At 54.4% G+C, this 17,430-nt stretch overlaps 1 protein-coding gene across 1 annotated transcript in view; it reads right to left on the reverse strand.

The window, feature by feature from the left end:
• SH2B2 (SH2B adaptor protein 2) overlaps positions 1–12,587 on the reverse strand; it is a 49,874-nt gene extending 37,287 nt beyond the window's left edge. Inside the window, exon 1 of the mRNA XM_038759521.1 lies at positions 12,530–12,587. The gene's annotated coding sequence lies outside the window, so the exon portion shown is untranslated. The remainder of the gene's footprint in view (positions 1–12,529) is intronic.
• Between the last annotated feature and the right edge of the window lie 4,843 nt (positions 12,588–17,430).

Genomic DNA, 17,430 nt, shown 5'->3' on the forward strand with positions numbered 1-17,430 from the left:
AGGGTGTGATGGGCGGGAGGGGAAAGTCACCACCCCCTCTGACCTGGAGAGTTTTTTTGGGGTGGGAAGAGAAGCTTTGGTCCCCCAAGAAACAGACCGGGCTCCTTCCGGGTACCGGTGTACCCACTCCTTCCCCCGCCAAGCAGCTTTGCCAGGGGACAGCCCACCTTCCTGATGCCCAAATCCATACCCTTCAGCCCTTTCTCCCTGCCTCGATGTCCTGGAGACCCCGCAGAGCTGACCCTAGCCTGTGAGCAAGGGAGCAGCTTGGTGCCAGGGACGGAAACTAGGTGACCTTGAAGGGCCCAAGATATGTAGGATTTTAACTCAGCTTTGGAAATAGCCTTTTGCCCACAGCAGAGGCGAAGAATAGCTGAGGGGAAGAATGAGGATAGTACTCCTCTCCCCTTCAGGGTCTCTGGGTGGGCTGATAATATGGGATGCTTGTTTGCAAGCCTTCTTTAATGGAGCCCACCCCTTCCTCCACCAAGCAGCTTTGCCGGGGGACAGCCCACCTTCCTGATGCCCAAATCCATACCCTTCAGCCCTTTCTCCCTGCCTCGATGTCCTGGGGACCCCGCAGAGCTGACCCTAGCCCGTGAGCAAGGGAGCAGCTTGGTGCCAGGGACAGGAACTAGGTGACCTTGAAGGGCCCAAGATTTGTAGGACTTTAACTCAGCTTTGGAAATAGCCTCTTGCTCACAGCAGAGGCGAAGAATAGCCGAGGGTAAGAATGAGGGTAGTACTCCTCTCCCCTTCAGGGTCTCTGGGTGGACTGATAATATGGGATGCTTGTTTGCAAGCCTTCTTTAATGGAGGCCAGCTTTTCCCCGCCTCTATCCCCATACTGGAGCAGGCAGGAGGTAGGTAAGGAATAAAAAAAGGGGGAAGGAAAATGCTGAGCTCTTTATAAGGCATTGGAGGCAGGGGGCTGGACCAGCTGCCCTCTTGGGATTCTGGGTCAGGTGCGCTGCCACTTCCCCTGTATATATGCACGTACATATTTATTACTCTATTTATTTATTTTACTTGTACATATTTATTTTATTTTGTTAGTATGTTTGGTTTTGTTCTCTGTCTGCCCCTTTTAGACTGTGAGCCCACTGTTGGGTAGGGACCGTCTCTATATGTTGCCAACTTGTACTTCCCAAGTGCTTAGTACAGTGCTCTGCACACAGTAAGTGCTCAAAAATACGATTGATTGATTGATTCCCCTGGCCTCGAGCCCAGGTCGCCCGCACGGGGAGCCGAGAGGTGGATAACGGGGGGAAAGGCAGGATCCCGGGATCTCCGGGGCAGAGCAGACGTGAACCAGGGAGGGTTCCCCGCTCTGCCAGCTCGGCTGGGGGAAACCGGCTGGGAGAGACGCCTGGCCTCACTAAGACGGGCCTGGACACTGTGGCCCCTGTCCCCCAGGTGGAAGATGGAGGGTGAGCTTTGGCAGGATCGGCAAGGAGGGGGACCGAGGACACCACAGTACCCTAGACCACCCTTGTTTCCTCCTCCTGAGCTGCTTTCCAGCAGAGGGTGGTCACCCCAGCATCATCATCAATCGTATTTATTGAGTGCTTACTATGTGCAGAGTACTGTACTAAGCGATTGGGAAGTACAAATTGGCAACATATAGAGACAGTCCCTACCCAACAGTGGGCTCACAGTCTCATCCTGGCAATGGTAAGGCCGGGACTGAGGGAAGCGGCAAGTGAGAGGAAGGAAAGGATGCTGGAGGCCTGGATAATCTGGCCCCTGGAAAACCGAGAGGGAGGCAGGGAACATGAATCGGGGGGAGGGGAAGTGGGATTACAGGGAACTGGCAGCTCTGGGCTCCTCCCCTCCCCGGGGACTTCGTTCAGTCATTCAGTCGTATTCATTGAGCACTTACTGTGTGCAGAGCACCGTACTGAGAGCTTGGGAGAGCTCAGAGAAGCAGCGTGGCTCAGTGGATAGAACACGGGCTTTGGAGTCAGAGGTCGTGGGTTCATATCCCGGCTCTACCAACTGTCAGCTGTGTGACTTTGGACAAGTCACTTCACTTCTCTGGGCCTCAGATACCTCATCTGGAAAATGGGGATGAAGACTGTGAGCACCCCGTGGGACAACCTGATCACTTTGTAACCTCCCCACCGCTTAGAACAGTGCTTTGCACATAATAAGCGCTTAATAAATGCCATTATTATTATTGGGAGAGTACGCTATAACAATCAACAGATGCAATCCCTGCCCACAAGGAGCTTACAGTCTGGGAGGGAAGACAGACGTTAATATAAATACATGGCAGACACGGACATAAGTGGGTTTGGACTCTGACCCTCCCCTCACTGCCTTTCCCGGGGGAAAGGGACCTGGGGATGCTGGGGGGCGGCGCCCCCGAAAAGGTGAAGAAAGGTCCGAGGGCTGGCGGGAGTTAATCGGGGAGGGCCACCCAGAGGAGGTGGGGGTCTGGAATTGGGGGGAGACCACCCTTGTGCCCCCCAAGTGGCCAAGGGCATTCAGGAGTGGCTCCCTTTTGGACAGCTTCTGCCAACGGGCACCGAGGCCCCGAGCGGGCGGAGGGCAGCGTGGAGGGGGTGGCCTGGCTATGAGGTCGAGCTCCCACCCTGCCTGGCCTGGGACCCCTGGATACAGACAAGCCCCCGCCACGGGGGGAGGGGGTCCCCCTTCGTGGCTTAGTGGCCAGAGCCCGGGCTTGGGAGTCCAGGGACATGGGTTCTAATGCCGCTTCTGCCACTTGTCTGTTGGGTGACCTTGAGCAAGCCACTTCACTTCTCTATGCCTCAGTTCCCTCATCTGGAAAATGGGGATGAAGACTGTGAGCCCCACGTGGGACAACCTGATCACCTTGTGTGAGCCCCACATGGGACAACCTGATCACCCTTTATGTACCCCAGTGCTTAGAACAGTGCTTGGCACATAGTAAGTGCTTAACAAATACCATTATTATTATTATTATTTTTGTTAAGTGACTTGCCCAAGGTCACATAGCAGACAAAAAAAATGATGACATTTGTTAAGCGCTTACTATGTGCAAAGCATTTTCTAAGCGCTGGGGGGGATACAAGGTGATCAGGTTGTCCCACGTGGGGCTCACAGTCTTCATCCCCGTTTTACAGATGAGGTCACTGAGGTCCAAAGAAGTGAAGTGACTTGCCCAAGGTCACACAGCAGACACGTGGCAGAGCCGGGATTAGAACCCATGACCTCTGACGCCCAAGCCCAGGCTCTTTCCACTGAGTCACACTGCTTCTCTAGGGGCAGAGCTGGGATTAGAACCCATGTCCTCTGATTCCCGACCATACTCCCCCACCCCCCACCCCCCTCCCAGACTCCGCCCTGGGGTGAGGGGGAGTCTTCCTCTCCTCCTCCTCCAACCGGACAGGAGACAGCACCAAGGCTAGCAGGACACCCCCCCATCCCTTGGAACCAGGACTCTTGGGTCCCATCTCTGGCTTCTGTCCCAGGTCTTGTGGGGCAAGCCTCAGTTTCCCTCTAGGTCCTCCAATCCTCCCTTCCCCCAGACCACGTGGCTCTATCCCAAAGCAAAACAGCAAAAATGAGGGGAGAAAGCAGCCGGGGCCCCCGAGAGGGGCACGGGACTGATTGGGTCGGGAAATTGGGAGATCTGGGTTCTAGTCCTGCCGCCACTGACCTGCTGCGTGATCTGGGGGAAGCCACCACCTCTCTGGGCCACAGTTTTTTCATGTGTAAAACGGGAAGATTGATCCCTGTCCCTCCACTGCCCATAGGGAGGATAAAATCAAGCTGTAGCTTTGACTGGGATTTGAACCACAGTGGGATTTGGGGGGTTGGGGATCTGGCCTGCCCCACGCCTTGCTCCGGCTGTGGCGTCTCTCCTCCCTCTGGCCGAGGGCTCCGTGAGCCCGTGCTGGAGGGGGTGAGGTGCGTCGAGTGGCTGTGGGTTCCGCCGGGCAGCCCCGGGCAGCGGGGTGGGTAGATGAGGGAACAGTGCTTTGCACATAGTAAGCGCTTAATAAATGCCGTTATTATTATTATTATTATTATGAGGGCGGCCAGGGCCCGGCTGGCTGGGTCCGGCCCGCCGGGCAGCCTCTGTTTTTTCCCCGCTTCCCCCTCTGGAAACAGAAACCTCCCGGCTCCGTGGGGAAGTCACTCGGGGGCCGATCCGGAAACATGGAGCAATCCTCAGCCTGCTCGTTACCGTCCCCCTCCTCCTCTGTCAGGTGCCCTCAGAGAGACTCTAATGCTCCAAAGAGGCTGTGTAGAAAGGGATCATGCCCAAGACCTGCCCAAGCTCCAGATTTGCTGGGTGGGTGGGTGGGTGGGAGGCCTTCGTGGTGCTTGGGACCCTGGCTAGGATCAGGACAGGGTCCTGGGCGCGCCCGGTCACTGGCCCCCGAGGCTGGAGCCTGGGAACCTCACCAGAGGGTCCAGCTCTGATCCAAAAGCTGCTCCCAGATGGCCGGTCGGGAGAAATGGTCTGGAAAGCCCAGAGGGGTGGAGGGGGAGAGAATACCGTAAATATGCACATTTGCACCCATATTCATGCACATGCACCTGAGAGCACACATGTGCTGTACACAGACACAGACGCACCCACCCCTTCTGACTGTTTCCTGTTATACGGTACTCTCCCGAGCGTTCAATAAAGTGCACGGCACACAATAAGCGCCAAATAAATACAATTGACCGACTGAGGACTGATATCAATCAATCAATCGTATTTATTGAGTGCAGAGCACTGTACTAAGCGCTTGGGAAGTACAAGTTGGCAACATATAGAGACGGTCCCTACCCAACAGTGGGCTCACAGTCTAGAAGGAGGTGGGGCCCAGTGGTACCCTGGAGGGTTTGGGGGGAGATTCATCATCATCATCATCATCATAATGGTATTTGTTAAGCGCTTACTATGTGCCAAGCACTGTTCTAAACCCTGGGGTAGATACAAGGTAATCAGGTTGTCCCACGCGGGGCTCCAGATTAATCCCCATTTTACAGATGAGGGAACTGAGGCACAGAGAAGTGACTTGCCCAAGGTCACACAGCTGATAAGTGGCAGAGGCGGGATTTGAACCCACGACCTCCGACTCCCAAGCCCACGCTCTTTCCACTAAGCCACGCTGCTCCTCATCTGTTACGGGATGTCCACAAGTTAAATGCTGGTGAATAAGGGTCCCAGCTGCCCGGCCCAGAGACGACTCCCTCCTGCCCCTTCCCCTTCACATCGGGCAGACCACCGCTCTCTCCACCTTCAAGGCCCTTCTGAAATCACACCTCCTCCAGGAGGCCTTCCCTGCTTCTCCTCTCCCTACCCGGCTTCCAGTTCAGCACTTCCTCCTCCCCTAAACCCAGAGGACCACACTTCTCCTCCCCTAACACAGATCATGACCCCCAACTCTACCGTACTCGTCCAATCCCTTAGTACAGTGCTCCGCTCACAGCAGGCGCTCAATACTACTGATTGATTGATTGATTGGAGAGGAGCGACTGAGTAATACAGGCTCCAGCCCAGGCAGGTCCAGTCCGCTCACTCCACGAGGCCAAACTGGACTCTCCTAAGGGGGATGGACTCGTCTGGAGCCCGCGGGAGGGGGCAGCGGCCAGCAAGACCGAACACACGGGATGAAACTGAGGCAGCCAACAGAGAGGGCAGATCTCCCCGTGTCCGTGGCATGAACACACGCATACCCCCTTCACCCTCCCCCTGCAGACAAGAACATACTTGCCCACATGCCCGGTGCAATTCAGATCCACGTATTAACCCCTCTCCCCCTACGTCCTCCCTCGGTGTGGACTCAATGAGACGCCCAAAGACTCGGCCCCCTCAGACCAGACCCCGGGACCCTGAGAGGACTCCACTTGCAGGTTCTGCAGGGAGGCAGTGTGGCCTAGTAGGAGGAACCGTGTGTGGGAGTCCCGGCTCTGCCACTGGCCAGCTGTGCGACCTCAGGCAAGTCACTCTCTGGGCCTCGGTCTCCCCACCAGTGAAAAGGGGGGAAGACCCCTGCCCGGGGCGGGGATGGTGCCGTGGAGATGAGGCAGGGTAAGCAGTGCTGCACAAATCATTAATCATAATAATAATAATGATGATAGTATTTGTTAAGTGCTTACTACGTGCCAAGCACTTTTCTAAGCGCCGGGGGAGATACAAGGCAATCAGGTTGTCCCACACGGGGCTCACAGTCTTAATCCCCATTTTACAGATGAGGGAACTGAGGCCCAGAGAAGTGAAATGCCTTGCCCAAAGTCACACAGCTGACAAGTGGCAGAGCTGGGATTTGAACCCATGACCTCTGACTCCCAAGCCCGTGCTCTTTCCACTGAGCCACGCTGCTTCTCACTAAGCCACGCTGCTTCTCACACATACCCGCACTGAGGAGATCTAGAAGTTCATAGCCATTCCCTCTAGACTGGAAGCTTGTTGTGGGCAGTGATGGTGTCTACCAACTCTGTTGTATTATAACTCTCCCAAGTGCTTAGTATAGTGCTCGGCAGCCAGTAAGCGCTCAGTAAATCCCCCTTCTAGACTGCAAGCCCGTTGTTGGGTAGGGACCCTCTCTATATGTTGCCTAACTGTACTTCCCAAGCGCTAAGTCCAGTGCTCTGCACGCAGTAAGTGCTCAATGAATACGATTGATTGAATGAATGAATAAATACCATCGATTGATTACACCTGCCTCCTGCTGCCTCCTCCATGGGGGCTTCCCTGATCCTGAGCACCCCCCGCCCCCAGAGTCTCTCTCCTGGGACCCCAAAGTGGAGTCTCTCTCTCCTGGCCCCAACAGTGGAGTGTCTCTCTCCTGGGTCCCTAAAGTGGAGTGTCTCTCTCCTGGGTGCCCAGAGTGAAGTTTCTCTCTCCTGGGTCCCTAGAGTGGAGTCTCTCTCTCCTGGGTCCCCAAAGTGGAGTCTTTCTCTCCTGGGCCCACAAAGTGGAGTGTCTCTCTCCTGGGTCCCCAAAGTGGAGTGTCTCTCTCCTGGGTCCCTAGAGTGGAGTCTCTCTATCCTGGGTCCCCAAAGTGGAGTGTCTCTCTCCTAGGTCCCCAAAGTGGAGTCTCTCTCTCTCCTGGGTCCCCAAAGTGTAGTCTTTCTCTCCTGGGTCCCCAGAGTGGAGTCTCTCTCTCCTGGGTCCCCAAAGTGGAGTCTCTCTCTCCTGGGCCTCCAGAGTGGAGTGTCTCTCTCCTGGGTCCCCAAAGTGGAGTGTCTCTCTCCTGGGTCCCCAAAGTGGAGTCTTTCTCTCCTGGGTCCTTAGAGTGGAGTCTCTCTCTCCTGGGTCCCCAAAGTGGAGTCTCTCTCTCCTAGGTCCCCAAAGTGGAGTCTCTCTCTCTCCTGGGTCCCCAAAGTGTAGTCTTTCTCTCCTGGGTCCCCAGAGTGGAGTGTCTCTCTCTCCTGGGCCTCCAGAGTGGAGTGTCTCTCTCCTGGGTCCCCAAAGTGGAGTCTCTCTCTCCTGGGCCTCCAGAGTGGAGTCTTTCTCTCCTGGGTCCCTAGAGTGGAGTCTCTCTCTCCTGGGTCCCCAGAGTGGAGTGTCTCTCTCTACTGGGTCCCCAGAGTGGAGTCTTTCTCTCCTGGGTCCCCAGAGTGGAGTGTCTCTCTCTCCTGGGCCTCCAGAGTGGAGTCTTTCTCTCCTGGGTCCCCAGAGTGGAGTCTCTCTCTCCTGGGTCCCCAAAGTGGAGTCTCTCTCCCTTCTGGGGCCCCAGAGTGGAGTGTCTCTCTCCTGGGCCCCCAGAATGGAGTATCTCTCTCTCTCCTGGGCCCCCAGAATGGAGTGTCTCTCTCTCTCCTGGGTCCCCAAAGTGGAGTCTCTCTCTCTCCTGGGTCCCCAGAGTGGAATGTCTCTCTCTCCTGGGCCCCCAGGCTTCCCAGGAGAGGGGAGCGGAGCCCCAGGCTGGGGGTGTCCTACCCCTCTCCCCCCAGTTGGACACGCCCAGGGCCGGCGCTGCCCTCTTCGTCTCCGGATTTGGGGCCAGGGTTGCTCTGGGGGGCTGGCCCGCAGCTTCCATGAGCATCTCACCCGTGCGGACATGGCGCGGGGGTGACCGCCCCGTCTGTCCCGGGTCTCGGTCCCTGGCCCTGTCCCCAGGAGAGGCCCGAGGGGAGGTGGCCTGGGTCCCTGGCTCAGTGGAAAGAGCCCGGGCTTGGGAGCCAGAGGTCATGGGTTCCAATCCCGGCTCTGCCACTTGTCAGCTTTGTGACTTTGGGCAACTTCTCTGGGCCTCAGTTCCCTCATCTATAAAACGGGGATGAAGACTGTGAGCTCCCGTGGGACAACCTGACCACCTTGTAACCTCCCCAGCACTTGGAACAGTGTTTGGCACCTAGTAAGTGCTTAATCCATGCCATCCTCACCATCATCCCGATGGGTCTGCTGGTCTCGGAGCAGCAGGTGCAGGTCGGGGCCCGGAAACCATCCCGTCCCCCGGGTCCCCCGATGGTCTCCCCGCCCCGGAGTTCCCGCGGGGTGGGCTGGCATGACCCCAGCGGGCCTGGCACCAGCGAAGGGGGGTTTCCCTGGGAGCAGACGGGCATTTCCTCGGGGTGGGGGACCCCGGCCGTGTGTGTGTGTGTGTGTGTGTATGTGTGTGTGTGTGTGTGTGTGTGTGTATGTGTGTGTGAGTGAGTCTGGGGTCCGTCCTCCCCGGGGTCCCTCGTGAGGCAGGACCCGTGAGACACCCGCCCCCCCATCCCACCTGCTGCAATAGAAGCAGCGTGGCTCAGTGGAAAGACCATGGGCTTTGGAGTCGGAGGTCATGGGTTCAAATCCCGGCTCCACCAATTGTCAGCTGGGTGATTCTGGGCAAGTCACTTCACTTCTCTGGGCCTCAGTTACCCCATCTGGAAAATGGGGATTAAGACTGTGAGCCCCCCGTGGGGCAACCTGATCACGTTGTAACCTTCCCCAGCGCTTAGAACAGTGCTTTGCACATAGTAAGCACTTAATAAATGCCATTATTATTATTATTAAAGGGACCGGACGGCAGCCCCGCCCCGTCATCATCATCATCATCATTCATTCATTCATTCATTCAATCGTATTTATTGAGCGCTTACTGTGTGCAGAGCACTGGACTAAGCGCTTGGGAAGTCCAAGTTGGCAACATATAGAGATGCTCCCTAACCAACAGCGGGCTCACAGTCTAGAAGGGGGAGACAGAGAACAAAACCAAACATATTAACAGAATAAAATTGAATAAATATGTACAAATAAAATAAATAGAGTAATAAATATGTACAAACATATATACATATATACAGGTGCTGTGGGGAGGGGAAGGAGGTAAGGTGGGGGGGTTGAGCGCTTACTGTGTGCAGAGCACTGTACTAAGCACTTGGGAAGTCCAAGTTGGCAATCATCATCAGTCTTCCCAGACTGAGCCCCCTCCTTCCTCTCCCCCTCTCCATCCCCCCGCCCTCCCTCCTTCCCCTCCCCACAGCACCTGTATGGATGTCTGTACAGATTTATTATTCTATTTTACTTGTCCATATTTACTATTCTATATTTACTATATTTATTTAATATTTCTATATTCTATATTTACTATTCTATTTATTTTATTTTGTTAATGATGTCATTACTCTATTTACTACTCCATTTATTTATTACTCCATTTATTTAATACTCTATTTATTACTCTATTTATTTTATTTGTACACATTTATTCTATTTATTTTATTTTGTTAATATGCTGGGTTTTGTCGCCTGTCTTCCCCTTCTATACTGTGAGCCCGCTATCGGGTAGGGACCATCTCTAGATGTTGCCGACTTGTACTTCCCAAGCGCTTAGTCAATCAATCAATCAATCAATCAATCAATCGTATTTATTGAGCACTTACTGTGTGCAGAGCACTGTACTAAGCACCTGGAAAGTACAAGTTGGCAACATATAGAGACAGTCACTACCCGATTCTGCACACAGTAAGCGTTCAGTAAATACGATTGAATAAATGAATGAATGAATGTGCATCTAGCTTTACTTCCATTTATTCTGATGACTTGACACCTGTCCACGTGTTTGGTTTTTGTCGTCCGTCTCCCCCTTCTAGACTGGGAGCCCGCTGTGGGGTAGGGGGACCGGCTCTAGATGTTGCCCGCTTGTACGTCCCAAGCGCTTAGTACAGTGCTCTGCACACAGTAAGTGCTCAAGAAAGGCGAATGAATGAATGAATGAATGTGCATCTTAGCTCTACTTCCATTTATTCTGATGAATTGACACCTGTCCACATGTTTGGTTTTTGTTGTCCATCTCCCCCTTCTAGACTGTGAGCCCGTTGTCGGGTAGGAGCCGTCCCAATATGTCGCCAACTTGTACTTCCCAAGTGCTTAGTCCAGTGCCCTGCACACAGTTAAGCGCTCAATAAATACGACTGAATGAATGAATGTGCATCTTAGCTCTACTTCCATTTATTCTGATGACTTGACACCTGTCCACACGCTTGGTTCTTGTCGTCCGTCTCCCCCTTCTAGACCGGGAGCCCACTGTGGGGTAGGGACCGTCTCTCTATGTTGCCAATTTGTACTTCCCAAGTGCATAGTCCAGTGCTCTGCACACAGTAAGCGCTCAATAAATGCGACTGAATGAATGAATGTGCATCTTAGCTCTACTTCCATTTATTCCGATGACTTGACACCTGTCCACACGCTTGGTTCTTGTCGTCCGTCTCCCCCTTCTAGACCGGGAGCCCGCTGTGGGGTAGGGACCGTCTCTCTATGTTGCCAATTTATACTTCCCAAGCGCTTAGTCCAGTGCTCTGCACACAGTAAGCGCTCAATAAATACGACTGAATGAATGAATGTGCATCTTAGCTCTACTTCCATTTATTCCGATGACTTGACACCTGTCCACACGTTTGGTTCTTGTCGTCCGTCTCCCCCTTCTAGACTGGGAGCCCACTGTGGGGTAGGGACCGTCTCTCTATGTTGCCAATTTATACTTCCCAAGCGCTTAGTCCAGTGCCCTGCACACAGTTAAGCGCTCAATAAATACGACTGAATGAATGAATGTGCATCTTAGCTCTACTTCCATTTATTCTGATGACTTGACACCTGTCCACACGCTTGGTTCTTGTCGTCCGTCTCCCCCTTCTAGACTGGGAGCCCACTGGGGGGTAGGGACCGTCTCTCTATGTTGCCAATTTATACTTCCCAAGTGCTTAGTCCAGTGCTCTGCACACAGTAAGCGCTCAATAAATACGACTGAATGAATGAATGTGCATCTTAGCTCTACTTCCATTTATTCCGATGACTTGACACCTGTCCACACGCTTGGTTCTTGTCGTCCGTCTCCCCCTTCTAGACCAGGAGCCCACTGTGGGGTAGGGACCGTCTCTCTACGTTGCCAATTTATACTTCCCAAGTGCTTAGTCCAGTGCCCTGCACACAGTTAAGCGCTCAATAAATACGACTGAATGAATGAATGTGCATCTTAGCTTTACTTCCATTTATTCTGATGACTTGACACCTGTCCACACGTTTGGTTCTTGTCGTCCGTCTCCCCCTTCTAGACTGGGAGCCCACTGTGGGGTAGGGACCGTCTCTCTATGTTGCCAATTTATACTTCCCAAGTGCTTAGTCCAGTGCCCTGCACACAGTTAAGCGCTCAATAAATACGACTGAATGAATGAATGTGCATCTTAGCTCTACTTCCATTTATTCCGATGACTTGACACCTGTCCACACGCTTGGTTCTTGTCGTCCGTCTCCCCCTTCTAGACCAGGAGCCCACTGTGGGGTAGGGACCGTCTCTCTACGTTGCCAATTTATACTTCCCAAGTGCTTAGTCCAGTGCCCTGCACACAGTTAAGCGCTCAATAAATACGACTGAATGAATGAATGTGCATCTTAGCTTTACTTCCATTTATTCTGATGACTTGACACCTGTCCACACGTTTGGTTCTTGTCGTCCGTCTCCCCCTTCTAGACTGGGAGCCCACTGTGGGGTAGGGACCGTCTCTCTATGTTGCCAATTTATACTTCCCAAGTGCTTAGTCCAGTGCCCTGCACACAGTTAAGCGCTCAATAAATACGACTGAATGAATGAATGTGCATCTTAGCTCTACTTCCATTTATTCCGATGACTTGACACCTGTCCACACGCTTGGTTCTTGTCGTCCGTCTCCCCCTTCTAGACTGGGAGCCCGCTGTGGGGTAGGGACCGTCTCTCTATGTTGCCAATTTATACTTCCCAAGTGCTTAGTCCAGTGCCCTGCACACAGTTAAGCGCTCAATAAATACGACTGAATGAATGAATGTGCATCTTAGCTCTACTTCCATTTATTCTGATGACTTGACACCTGTCCCCACGTTTGGTTCTTGTCTCCCCCTTCTAGACCGGGAGCCCGCTGCGGGGTAGGGGGACCGGCTCTAGATGTGGCCCGCTTGGACGTCCCAAAGCGCTTAGTCCAGTGCCCTGCGCACAGTTAAGCGCTCAAGAAGGACGACTGAATGGATGGATGGATGGATGGATGGATGGATGGATGAAGACGGACGATTGAATGAGTGAATGACTGCCCCATCGCCCCCCTCCCTCCTCCCTCCTCCGTCCCTCCCCCCGTCACTCACTCCTCAGGCAGGCCCTGGGCTGTCGGGCCTTCGGGCCGTCGGTCCTCGGGGAGCCGGACCTCGTCCTCCTCCTCGTCCTCGTCGTCCTCGTCCCGGGGCCTGAGGCGGAGCCACCGCCCCCTCCTCCTCCTCCTCCTCCTCCTCCTCCTCCTCCTCCTCCCCCTCAGGGAGACACAGAGACAGGAGAGAGAGACAGACAGAGAGACAGACAGAGAGAGAGACAGAGAGAGAGAGAGAGAGAGAGCGGCGCGGGCGCGAGCGGCGCGGCCCCGCCACACGGACACGGCCCGGGGACGGACGGGCGGGAGGAGGGAGGAGCGCGCGCGCGCACGCGCGCCCCCGCCGGGGAATGATGTGCCGGGGGGGGGGGGCGGGCGATGGAGGAGGGGGACACGGGGGAGGGGGGGACAGAGAGAGAGAGAGAGGGAGGGAGAGAGGGAGGGGGAGAGGAGGGGGGAGAGAGGGGGGAGAGGGAGAGAGAGAGAGGAAGAGGGAAGAGAGAGGGAGAGGAGGGGGGAAGAGAGAGGGAGAGGAGGGGGAGAGAGGGAGGGAGAGGAGGGGGGAAGAGGGAGGGAGAGGAGGGGGGAGAGAGGGAGAGGAAGAGGGAGAGAGAGCGAGAGAGAGAGAAAGGGAGAGAGGAAGAGGGAGGGAGAGAGAGAGAAAGGGAGAGAGGAAGAGGGGAGGGAGAGAGGGAGATAGGAAGAGGGGAGGGAGAAAGGGAGAGGGGAGGGAGAAAGGGAGAGAGGAAGAGGGGAGGGAGAGAGGGAGAGAGGAAGAGGGGAGGGAGAGAGGGAGAGAGGAAGAGGGGAGGGAGAGAGGGAGAGAGGGGAGGGAGAAAGGGAGAGAGGAAGAGGGGAGGGAGAGAGGAAGAGGGGAGGGAGAAAGAGAGAGGGGAGGGAGAAAGGGAGAGAGGAAGAGGGGAGGGAGAGAGGAAGAGGGGAGGGAGAGAGGGAGAGAGGAAGAGGGGAGGGAGAGAGGGAGAGAGGAAGAGGGGAGGGAGAGAGGAAGAGGGGAGGGAGAGAGGGAGAGAGGAAGAGGGGAGGGAGAGGGAGAGAGACAGGGAGAGGAGGGGAGAGGGAGAGAGAGAGGTGGACAGGGAGAGAGAGGGAGGGAGGGAGAGAGAGAACGGGGAGGGGGAGCGTTTGTGCGCGCGCAGCGGCCGGTCCTCATTCCTCCCTTCATTCATTCCTTCCTTCATTCATTAGTTCCTTCCTTCATTCATTCCTTCCTTCATTCATTAGTTCCTTCCTTCATTCGTTCCTTCCTTCCTTCCTTCCTTCCTTCCTTCATTCATTCATTGGTTCCCGTCCCCTCCGGTCTGTAAGGTCCGGCGGCCCCCGCACGCCCCCGGGCGGCCGGAGGCGGTTTTGCGGTGGGTCGGTGGGTCGGCGGGGGGTGTGTGTGTGTGTGTCTGTGTCTGTGTGTGTGTGTGTGGGGGGGGTGTGTGTGTCTGTGTGTGTCTGTCTGTGTGTCTGTGTGTGTCTGTGTGTGTGTCTGTGTGTGTGTCTGTGTGTGTGTGTGTGTCTGTGTGGGGTGTGTGTGTGTGTGTCTGTGTGTGTGTGGGGTGTGTGTGTGTGTGTGTCTGTGTCTGTGTGTGTCTGTCTGTGTGTGTGTGTCTGTGTGTGTCTGTGTGTGTCTGTCTGTCTGTTTGTGTGTCTGTGTGTGTGTGTGTGTGTCTGTGTGTGTGTCTGTGTGTGTGTCTGTGTGTCTGTGTGTGTGTCTGTGTGTGTGTCTGTGTGTCTGTGTGTGTGTGTCTGTGTGTGTGTGGGGGTGTGTGTGTGGGGGTGGGGGTGTCTGTGTGTGTGTCTGTGTGTCTGTGTGTGTGTCTGTGTGTGTGTCTGTGTGTCTGTGTGTGTGTGTCTGTGTGTGTGGGGGGTGTGTGTGTGGGTGTGTGTGTGTGTGTGTCTGTGTGTGTGGGGTGTGTGTGTGTGTCTGTGTCTGTGTGTGTGGGGTGTGTGTGTGGGTGTGTGTGTGTGTGTGTGTGTGTCTCTGTGTGTGTCTGTGTGTGTGTGTGTGTCTCTGTGTGTGTGTGTGTCTCTGTGTGTGTGTGTCTGTGTGTGTGTGTGTGTGTCTCTGTGTGTGTGTGTGTCTCTGTGTGTGTGTGTCTGTGTGTGTGTCTGTGTGTGTGTGTGTGTCTCTGTGTGTGTGTGTGTCTCTGTGTGTGTGTGTCTGTGTGTGTGTCTGTGTCTGTGTGTGTGTCTGTGTGTGTGTGTCTGTGTGTGTGTGTCTGTGTGTGTGTGTGTGTGTGTGTTCTGTCGCGGGTCCCGGAGGGAAGGGGGGCTGCCAACCCGGACGAGCCCCGGGCCCCCTGCTCCGCATACAGAAGCAGCGCGGCTGGATCAGTGGAAAGAGCCCGGGCTTGGGAGGCAGGGGTCGTGGGTTCGAATCCCGCCTCCGCCCCTGGTCAGCTGGGTGACTTTGGGAAAGTCACTTCGCTTCTCTGGGCCTCAGTGACTTCATCTGGAAAACGGGGATGAAGACTGGGAGCCCCCCATGGGACAACCTGATTACCTTGTATCCCCCCAGCGCTTAGAACAGTGCTTTGCACATAGTAAGCGCTTAACAAATGCCATTATTATTATTATTATGGGGACCCAGAGCCCCAGGCAGGGCCAGCCACTCACCCAACGTCACACAGCAAGTTGGGTTTCCTGGGCTCTGCCCACGCCGGGCTTTGCCCAGGGCCCGTCCTGCCTTTGTAATCCCTCACCAAAGGGGCATGGGTTACCTCCCACAGGCTGGGCCAACCTGTCCTTCCCAAGCGCTTAGTACAGTGCTCTGCACACAGCAAGCGCTCAATAAATACGACTGAATGAATAAATGAATGGGCCGCAAAGTCCGGCCCAGGAGGAAACCCCGGAGTCCGGTTCGGCCAACTGGGAGCCAGATCTGCTTGTGTCCATCCCAGCGCTTAGTACAGTGCCTGGTACAGAGCTAAGCGCTTAACAAATACCATTATTATATCATGATTAAGTCCTTGAACAGGGAGAGGCAGGAAACCTTGGCGCAGCAAAGAGTCCCCTCCCCGTCGGCTTCGCCTCTTCCTCCAAGCCGGGGCCGGCTCCGGCCTTGCTCCGGAGTCCAGGAAGGATAGCAGACGTTCCCAGGCCAATTGATTGACTATTCTGGTGACTCCCGTCTGCTCGGGAGGAAACAAGGAAACAAGACATTGGGGCCTGCTGTTTACTGGGGCGGAGGCCTCTCCATCAGCCCAGGGATTTTTTTTTTTTAAAATGACATTTATTAAGCGCTTACTATGTGCAAAGCACTGTTCTAAGCACTGGGGAGGTTACAAGGTGATCAGGTTGTCCCACAGAGGGCTCACAGTCTTCATCCCCATTTTACAGTTGAGGTAACTGAGGCCCAGAGAAGTTAAGTGACTTGCCCAAAGTCACACAAATGGCAATTGGCAGAGCCGGGATTCGAACCCATGACCCCTGACTCCAAAGCCCGGGCTCTTTCCACTGAGCCACGCTGCTTCTCTAATTCAATTTGTCCCGCCTGCAGGGGATTCACTGCCTTGACCTCTGACCCTTCCCCCATTTCACTGGACAGGATGGTCCAGGCCTTTGCCATTGAGAGTTGTGGTCTCCGGATGGAAGAAGGGCTGCTGATTGTGTGTGATTGTGCGTGTGCACACGTAAGAGTGGGTTGGGGGGGTTGTTAAGTGTAGGAATTGGTTTCCCCCCCCCATCAGTGCCCAGCAGAGAGACAGTTTGTGTATATGTGTGCGTCCTGTCTTCCCAAGCAGCCCTTCAGGACAGGGACGGAGTCTCCCTCCCATCGATGTCCCATTCAGGCCTCTGTTTGATGCTACTTGTTAAGCGCTTACTATGCGTCAGACCCTGTTCTAAGCGATGGGGGTAGCTACAAGTCAATCAGGTCAGACATAGTCCCCGTCCCACGTGGGGCTCACAGTCTCAATCTCCATTTTACAGATGAGGTAACTGAGGCCCAGAGAAGTAAAGGGACTCGCCCACGGTCTCACGGCAGACAAGTGGCAGAACTGGAATTACAATAATAATAATAATAATAATAATGGCATTTATTATGCGCTTACTATGTGCAGAGCACCGTTCTAAGCACTGGGGAGGTTACAAGGTGATCAGGTTGTCCCACGGGGGGTTCACAGTTTTATCCCCATTTTACAGATGAGGTAACTGAGGCCCAGAGAAGTAAAGTGACACTCGCCCACAGTCTCACGGCAGCCAAGTGGCCGAACTGGAATTACAATAATAATAATAATGGCATTTATTAAGCGCTTACTATGTGCAAAGCACCGTTCTAAGCGCTGGGGAGGTTACAAGGTGATCAAGTTGTCCGACAGGGGGTTCACAGTTTTATCCCCATTTTACAGATGAGGTAACTGAGGCCCAGAGAAGTGAAGTGACTTGCCCATGGTCACACGGCAGACAAGTGGCAGAACTGGAATTACAATAATAATAATAATAATGGCATTTATTATGCGCTTACTATGTGCAGAGCACCGTTCTAAGCGCTGGGGAGGTTACAAGGTGATCAGGTTGTCCCACGGGGGGTTCACGGTTTTAATCCCCATTTTACAGATGAGGGAACTGAGGCCCAGAGAAGTAAAGTGACTCGCCCATGGTCACACGGCAGACAAGTGGCAGAACTGGAATTACAATAATAATAATGGCATTTATTAAGCGCTTACTATGTGCAAAGCACTGTCCTAAGCGCTGGGGAGGTTACAAGGTGATCAGGTTGTCCCACGGGGGGGGGGGGTTCACAGTTTTCATCCCCATTTTACAGATGAGGTAACTGAGGCCCAGAGAAGTGAAGTGACTCGGCCAAAGTCACACAGCTGACAATTGGCGGAGCCAGGATGTGAACCCATGACCTCCGACTCCGAAGCCCGGGCTCTTTCCACTGAGCCACGC

Source organism: Tachyglossus aculeatus, chromosome 17, assembly GCF_015852505.1.
Source record: "Tachyglossus aculeatus isolate mTacAcu1 chromosome 17, mTacAcu1.pri, whole genome shotgun sequence".
Taxonomy (NCBI): Eukaryota; Metazoa; Chordata; class Mammalia; order Monotremata; family Tachyglossidae; genus Tachyglossus; species Tachyglossus aculeatus.